This window comes from Pezoporus occidentalis, unplaced genomic scaffold, assembly GCF_034315485.1.
Source record: "Pezoporus occidentalis ecotype Australia unplaced genomic scaffold, CSIRO_AGI_Poc_V1 ctg40, whole genome shotgun sequence".
NCBI classification, from domain to species: Eukaryota; Metazoa; Chordata; class Aves; order Psittaciformes; family Psittacidae; genus Pezoporus; species Pezoporus occidentalis.
The window spans coordinates 2,186,144-2,195,168 of NW_026915725.1; the positions used below are offsets into that span (position 1 = coordinate 2,186,144).

A 9,025-nucleotide genomic window follows, 5' to 3' on the forward strand; every position below is an offset into this window, starting at 1 on the left:
AAACAAACCCAAACAAACAAAAACCAACCAAAAAAAAACAGCTTTGCTTTAGTGTGGCCTGGATCAAACATCACGCACAGATTGATTACTTGCAGAATATTCCTGCATGTGCCACTTCTGTCACTGTGGCCTGCATGTTGTGGCCTCACAGGCACTAGAGGGGTATGGAAAGTGAGAACACAGTACAGAGATGCCTTTTCACCGTCTTCCTGGGTGTAACAATCCTGGGCTTCTGGTTCACTCATTATAGGGTAATGTACAGTCCTTTGCTAATACAGAATAGATCTTGAAACAGTCTTTGTAGTAATAAACATCTCCTGTAGTTAAAGTTTCTCCTGACGAGAGTGTTATCGCTGGTTACGCTGCACATTCCAGGAATTGTCTGGATTGTTTAGAAGGCAACCCATGATCACAAGAACAGCTGTGGAACAACAGTGGTATTCACTGACGTAAAACTACATGCCTGAGAGTGGAACTACTTTTAATTTTAATGTGTAGTAGATACATGACTGACATAGAAGGAACAAATTAATTACATCACCAGGAACATTTGTTAGTGAAGAAGGGAGGAGAAGTTAGCTTTAATGATGTATTGAATGACACCGAATAAGCGTTTCCAGTGTCTTTTTTTTTATGCCAGCATAACAGCCCTTCAGCCAAAGATATTTCTGGATGAAGTATTTAATGAATTAATAGCTCTCTGCATGTACTTGGAAAATGCAATATTTAAGTTTTATTAATAGTTTTGAAGCGATTTATCAAGGAAGAAAAAATAAAAATTAATAGAAAATAGAAATATCTATCAAGCATCTTCCAATACAGGGAAGAAATATATACAAGCTGGAACTTATATGTAGAAGGAGCCCTGAATTACCAGTTTTATCCTCTGATACCTGCAGGTGATCATATCAATCATATCATTGTATCATATATCATATATCACATCCTTTCATAAAATACCAAGTTGCAGGTAGCTTACTGAGGGTATAGTTAATGAACGTGTAAAGATGTGACAAGCCAAGAGCACTAGCAAAAGAACCAGTTCTGCTCTTTCCCCCTCCTACTCTTTTTTTCCTTCTCAAGATACTAGCTACTTTGTGATGGCTTAAGTGTTGGTATTAACTAGACTACCTACTTTGTTCAACCCTAAATATACCACTAACGTGAAAAGTGAAAGCGTATCCACTGTTACTTCTGAGGTGTCAATAAGCTGTGTAAAGCAAGGGCTGTATCTCAGAGAGCCTTGCCTCACAATTTGTTGTTCAGCTTCTGATACACTCTTATGTTAAAATCTTATTAAAATCTTATTCACTGTATGGGTGCACTAGTCATTAGAGAGGTAACCCATGCGATGACATCATATGGCAAGAGTTTGTGGAAAAAGGGCTGTTGGTGATAAATATAGACATTTGCTCATATCTCAATGTCTCGGGTGGTATCCCACTTGGTAAGTGAGTCTCTAAATGTGAGTGATGACGCAGGTCACGTCTCTCATTTCTACTCAGAAGTGTGGATGGCATTTGGGGTGGTCATTGTGATTAGAGCCTTAAGATGCTATCAGGGAAAAAAAAAAAAGGGGGGGATCTACAATGCTGTTTCCCCTGGAAAAAAAAGAAAAACAGTAGTAACAATGTGATGTAAACAAGCTTTATAATGTGCATGACATTTAGAAAGGGTCATCTTCTCTATTTTAATAAATGTTGTAAGTATTTGCAATGTCTGTATTTTGTTATCAGTTACAGGAAATCAAATTGTCATCTTCTCTCCCTTTCATGTTGGTTAATGGCAAGCTTAGGGTTGCAGAAAGTACATATTTTAGCTAATGCCAAGAGCAGAACAGATTCTGACAAGGACAGACTGTGAAGGAGGTAGGAGAAGCGGGTAATACAGAAATACCAGAAGCAGGAAACCACCACTCACAATTACAGGAAATATTATTAATAGATTAATCCTGATAAAAAGTGTAAGCATAAAGTAGCTGCGGTAGAAAAGAAGGTACAATGCTCCCTACTCTTGAAGTGAAAAAATACTCCGTTGAGGTAGCAAGTAGCCAGCACTTCCATGTGTGGCCTTGCAACAGAAAGATTTTGGAAACACACCAATTCAATGTAAGTATCATCCCCTCTATCCTCCACAACCTTGCAATGCACACCTTTCCCAACCTTTCTGCCACCAGTAAGCAGCAAAAGGAGGAACCATCACTTCACACAGAGAGCTGAGCAATGCAGAAAACCACATTTCATCATTCATGCTTTGAGAGTCATGGAATAGCATGTAATTACATTAACTAACTTTGTTGTTCCACTGCCGAGTCCTTCCTGTGGGAAAGGGCTGTGGTTACGTGCTACATAACCAGCTCAGCAAGTTGATGAAATGTAGACAGAGGACTTACCTCATCACAATTAAAAACCTGCTCTGTTTCCATCTGTGCAGCACAGAACTAACTGTTACAGCAAGGTCAGACCACAGCTGCTTAGCTCCACCATCTAACAATAAAAATTAATACAGGTAGAGACATTAGAGAGGAGGCATGACATCCTGACTGATGTCCTACTCCGTGTAAATAATTAAGCATTTCCTAACCTAATTTACCATGCCTAAATGTACAATATGGAATTATTATTATGATTTGACATTTCCAAAGTTCTAAAGTGGCAAGAGATGATTTAAAAGAGCATTTATAACAATGACCCCGAATCTAAAGTAATTTTCACTGGAAGAATTCAGAAACAGCTACAGTCCAGTTAGTGGATTTATACTGGTAACTCCAATCAGAATGGAATCTTAACTCAGTTTAGTTATCCTGAAATACAAAGTAGTGTTCCTGATGCTTTGAGTATCTATGGAAATTTTAAAATAGTATTTTAACAACTTTCAGTTCTTCATAATTTTCTCTCTTGAAGTACTTCAGAGAGTTTCAGTACTTACTCAAGCACAACTGAAACTTTAAAATTGTTATAAAGAAGCACTAGTTGTAAGAGTTATATTATCCATGCATGAAAAACATAAAGTCTTCAAGTTTTTATATGCAACCACAATTTTATGAAAATTAAGCTTTAATCAATTAGTAATTCAGAGTAGGAAACCCAAATATAACCAGTTTACTGTCAGACCTGGGCCCTTCAACTGAAGAGAGGTTTTTGTGCACGTCTGTCTGAATTTGATATAAAGTTACTATAGGGAATTAGCATATCTTATCTTGCTAAGGGAGAGATCACCAAACACAATTTAGAGGAATTGTTAACACTGAAAGGAACTAGTGTAGTTCTCAAAGATCCATCTTGGGGCTGACTTTAGTATTTTCATTAATTACACTGGCACTAGTGTGCTACTGACTTTTGTTAACGACTCTGAGCTGAGCAGCATTTTTACAATAAAGATTTTTGAAATATGGGTAACTTCTGAAGACTAGAAACAGCCTTGCTTACATGACTAGATGAAATTCAACAGTGGAAAAATGAAAGAGCATGCACTTGGTGGCAGGCCAATATTGCTGTTATTAGCAGAATCTCATCTGCAGGAAACCATCAGGACAGGTGAAAGAACCACACATTCTATTCAGCTGCAGAATCACTGTAGTTTCTGATGTGACAAACCTTTCAAAAGCACAAACAGAATCATAGAACACAGCAGGTGAGAATGTATCCAAAGTAAGTATTTGTTATAGAAAGGACTTGTAAGAAATAAGTATTTTTTGTAGAGAAGACTTGTAAGACTTCATCTGGAATATCATATGCATTTCTGGTCAACATCACTTAAGGATGTTGAATTTTGACGGGAATGTGAGCAAAGGGGAATTGATCTGGGCACTGGTGACTGTCTAACAAGAGGAGACTAACTGTTCTTGGCTTGCGTTATCTAATGAAGGTTGAGCAGGGATGTCTATAAATACATCACAGATGAGATATAGGGAGTGAGAAGGGCTCATTAAATTAAAGGACAGTGTTGGCTAAAAAAGAAACTGTCAGTGAATAAATTTAGTGTTGACTCAGAGCCTTGGCTTTCAGATATGACATAATTGCAAATGATTTTGTGAAAGGATCCCGGTAACAATATACTAGCAGCAGCATAGTGAAATCAGGATGGCCTATGAATGTGAAGACCATTACGGTTTAATGATAACAGCAGGGCAATAGCATAGTTAAGACTTTGATCTTAACGTGGAATCATATCGTGTCCACTTCTTTGTTCCATTTATCTCTATTCCTGGGGGGTTATGATTTGTCATTCTCTCCCTGCAAATACAACTCTCCTCTGAAAATTCTGCTACACTTTTTTCTTCCAAATTGTCCAAGGAATTAGTCTAATTAGTTTAAACAAAGCGCATCTCTCTCTTACGAAGTTTGCTGCTGCTATACCAGACTTGCAGAAGGATCTGAAGATGCCTGAAGATCTGTTCATTTTTTCCAACAAAGCCAGTGAGAATAAAATAGATAAACTGTATTTCTTAGGTCAACAAACATGGCTCAGATAATAAGGAAAAATAGAAAATGTGTATGGTTTTAATTGTCATACTTGCATGGGACCCACTCTAACTTAGAAAATTGTTTTTCTCTGTAATACAGGACTAAGAGATTTGGAGTTGTTAGAAAAATATCAATAACTGTTAGCACATGAACCTGGTTACCTTGGAGACTTGGTTAGAAATTAATGAACCAACATTAACTCTGGAAGGAAGCAGAACATTAACAACTGGAAGGAGACAATGTGTAAAATGATCACATAATTAGAATCTGAAGCAAAACCCTGAGGTAGCTGGAAGGGAAGAAGAGGAGCCTTATTGGGTGTTGCCAGTTCCATCCTGTCACTGAAACTTAACATTTACAGGCCAAATAGATCAACAGATTCATCACAAGGAACCACAGAAGCTTTGTTCCATTCTAACACGATGTACCCTAAATACTGTATCTTCTTTTAAAAAGATGGCATGTGCAACTGTAAAGATCAGAGGTCAAGTTCATCTAAACTGAGTAGGAAGCCATAGTTACAAAAGAGCAGTGCTGATGCAGAAGCCCAGTTTCTCACTTGTGGTGCCACAGCATTCCCTGCACAGAAAGCAGAAGGCCCAGCCACTGATACAGCAACACTCCTGGAGAGAGAAGACACAAACCAGAGGCACATAGGATCTCATTTTCAAAGATTATAACTAAACTAATTTTGCAAAGTCAAAACCAGTATTTTATTACACCATAAATACTATTCCGTAAGATTTGTCACTAGTACCATTCCAAATCCATTTTCATCAGTACCTAGCTGGTTAAAATATCATAAAGTCCATTTCAAGGAATTTGGGAATTTGGTGAATGAAGACTATAAACAAATAACCTTTGATTGTTATCTCAAATGAGATAACAATAGCCATCAATAGCCATCCTTCCCAGGCTAGACAGCAAAGACGTTTCTAAATAAACAAGATTGTTATAACTAGAGTAGGTCATCAGGGTGTGAGGCATGGAGCTACTTAACATAAAGACAGTAGTTAGAATAGTTACAACCTGACTGTAATCAAAAGTAAGAAAACAACCAACACGGGATGAAATATATCATAAACAGAAATGTTTAATTTTTCAATGTTTTTCAGTGCTCAGAAATAAATGTGAATCTTCTGGTCAGTTCCTCTACTGGATACAACTTGTTCCTTTCATATGTATCAAAGCAATATATGGGATTAAGAAAGCAAGTTTTCTTAACCTGTAATTTGATTCCTACACATCATAAAAGCTTTGATGTAATTCTGTGGCAGTTTTTGCCATGTTTTCCATGTTTCCAGTGGCAAATTGGACTTTTTCCCAAACCAAAATACACTCTTCTCTGCATCATTACTGTTGGAGTGTGACCTAAAATATAGGGTTTACAAATGGTCTTTTTAAGCCAATTAACAATTTCTGCATTTCACTCAATTATCTTTACCATTTTTCTAACTGAAAGATAACACCTGAGAAGAATAGCTGAGTTCACAGTATCACAGTACTCAACATGTGACTTTTTGTATTGCTAACATTTGTGATTTATAAAGACCTCAGAAAAAGATAAAAAAATTATTTTTATCCTTGAAAATAAAGGCACTTTTTCCTATAAGCCACATGAATCCCTGATTCTGTAGATTCACAGAAGTTGAAGTGGTTTTCTCAATGCTAATCACTCCAAATACTGCAAATGGTGATTTATTCTTTTGAGTAAAGGAAAGCAAGTCTGTAACCTGGTCCATAAAAATTACATATCACTGAGAAGAAGTTCCTTAGCAAAGTTTAACTGGAACAGTCACCTGTGTTCCAGCTTTAGTAGATCATTATTTTGTCCTATCATTGTTTGCCACATTGATGTGATTTTTGATATTAAATGCTTGCTATCTCTGCAGTTGTAACTTGAGCTTAAGCAAAGTTGAACGATTTTTAGTGTAAATGCTAGTAACTATTGAGGTCAAAGAGCACAACATATCAAATACAGAATCATAGAATCATAGGTTAGGGTTGGAAAGGGCTTTAAGATCATCTAGTTCCAACCCCCCTGCCATGCGCAGGGATACCTCACACTAAACCATGTCACCCAAGGCTCTGTTCAACCTGGCCTTGAACACCGCCAGGAATGGAGCATTCTCAACTTCCCTGGGCAACCCATTCCAGTGCCTCACCACCCTTACAGTAAAGAACTTCCTCCTTATATCCGGTCTAAACTTTCCCCCGTTTAAGTTTTAACCTGTTACCCCTTGTCCTATCACTACAGTCCCTAATGAAGAGTCCCTCCCCAGCATCCTTATAGGCCCCCTTCAGATCCTGAAAGGCTCAAAGCCTAATTAATAACTTTATAGCTCTTCCAGCTATCCCATAGCTGGGAATCCATCCTACCCTCTGATGGACTTCTGTTAAGGAAGAGTTATGAGAAAATCTTGCATAGCTTTTGGTCATCACACTATTGTCTCCCAGTGTAAAAACTAGAATGTCAAAGCCAAGGTTTGTTATTACAATGAAAGCAAACAGGCCACTCATAATGGCTTATGTTTGACATCATCTTCTTCTAGCCTGCAGTCATAAACTGCTCAAGATTTCTTCTCTTCTTCTACCTCCAGCACCTCAGCCACTATTTCCTCCACATTTTCTGCTCATTCTTACGTAGCTTAAAAAACCCATCCAAATATTTCATCTCGGTTTTCAGACTGGAGGAGGGAGAGGTGGATGAAGTTCAGGGATGTGTGATGGGAATCACTGCATTAGGGTGCCGTGTTATATGAAGCACTCTCTTAGAACTTTATGTGAGGAAAATGTTTCTTAACCCTGTAATACTTGAGTCCATGATCCTCCTCAGGTAACTGCTCTCCAGTGAGGCTCTGACCATTTGTATTTTCAACTTGACAGCACTTTCAGCTTCAATAGGAAGCCTGCTGCTTGTGAGGTTGGGTGAAAGTGGGGAAGGTTCCTGCAGCAGACTACCGCGCGCTGAGGAAGTGAAACATCTAAGAGGGTCTGAGCTCGCAACAGCTGAGTGGCGACAAAGGGGATAAATGCAAGAAAAGCCTTCTGCCTCCCGGGAGATGGGACGCTCCAGTTGGAGGAACTCGCTCGCAGAGGGGAGGTTTCCGAGGCCAGCCAGACGGTGCGGGTTGCTCCCGCGGGCCGCCGAAGGCAGCAACGCCCATGGGGGCCATGACGGAGCCGCTGCCTGAGACCCCCGGGGAACATCCGGCACGCTCACAACGGAGCCGCCAACTGAACGCGCCCCGACGCCGCACGGCCCTGCGCCATACGTCACTTCCTGCCGCCCGCGCGCGGAAGTGTCGCCGTGCCTCGGGCCGGCGCGGCATGTGGAGCTTGCCGGTTTCCATAGCAGCGGCTGCGGGGGACGGCCCGGGCGGCTGTGAGCGTCCCGTCGGGGTAAGGAGGGGAGCGGGCCGCGGTCCTGGGCCCTCCGCCCGGCCCCGCAGGCGCTGCCGTGCTGCTGGGGTAGCCGGAGCCCGAGCACCCGTGAGGAGCGGTGGCGGTGCGCCGAGGCCTGAGCAGGCTTCCCTCTGCGCCGAAGGCTGCCCACGGCGGCGGCGGGCTGCTGTATGAAGCCTGGCTTGGATGGGGACAGTTCCGTTCCGTGGAGATCCCGCCTGGTTTTACAGCTGCAGGGGCCGAGGGCGGTTCCCGGTCGGTCTGGAGTGACACCAGGTGTTGTTAAGGGGGCTCCGATTCACGATGCTTTGAACGCGAAACCAGACATGTCCTGAATTTTACTCTTGTTAATGCTCTTGGGGCGGTTACACACTGAGGTTTCACCTAAATAGCTGATTTACCTATTTGAGAACGTTCCCTGTGTTTTGCTGCTGTTCTAGGGACCGACAAGGATAAGACGGTATCTTGTATACACTTCTGCTTTGGAAGAATCTGCTTGTGCTGTGATTGAAAGTAATCTCTTTGTGCACTAAATTAAGTGTAGCCCACGGTAATTCAGACTTTTTGGCTGAGCTGTGCATCTTACAGGGAAGCCTTACAGCTGGGTGCACAGCTTCTTCAGTGAGGAGTTTCACATAGAATCATAGAATGGTTTGGGTTGGAAGGGATCTTAAAGATCATCCACTTCCACACCCCCACTGTCGTGGGCAGGGACACCTTCCACTAGACAAGGTTGCTCAAAGCCCCAACCGACCTGGGTCTGAATATTTCCAGGGATTGGGTATCTACACTCTTGGTAACCTATTTCAGCATCTCACCACCAAGTAAAAAATTTCTTCTTTATATATAGTTTAAATCTACCGTCTTACAGTTTAAGTCATTACCTCTTGTCCTGTCACAACCAGACATATTAAAAGGTCTGTCCTAATCTTTCTTACAAGTCCCCTTAAGATACTGGAAGGCTGCTGTGAAGTCTTCCCGGAGTCTTCTCTTCTCCAGGCTGAACAGCCCCAGCTTTCTCAGCCTGTCTTCATACGGGAGGTGCTCCAGTCCCCTGATCATCCTTGTGGCTTCCTCTGGACTTGCTCTAACAGCTTGATGTCCTTTGTATGTTGAGGACACCAGAACTGCACACAATACTCCATGTCTCACAA

At 41.2% G+C, this 9,025-nt stretch overlaps 1 long non-coding RNA gene across 1 annotated transcript; it reads left to right on the forward strand.

Moving 5' to 3' along the window:
• The first annotated feature begins 7,893 nt into the window (after positions 1-7,893).
• Positions 7,894-8,425, forward strand: LOC134171433 (uncharacterized). The gene is made up of 2 exons (XR_009967630.1): positions 7,894-7,958; positions 8,014-8,425. It is a non-coding gene; the product is annotated as an uncharacterized LOC134171433 (long non-coding RNA).
• Positions 8,426-9,025: the final 600 nt, after the last annotated feature.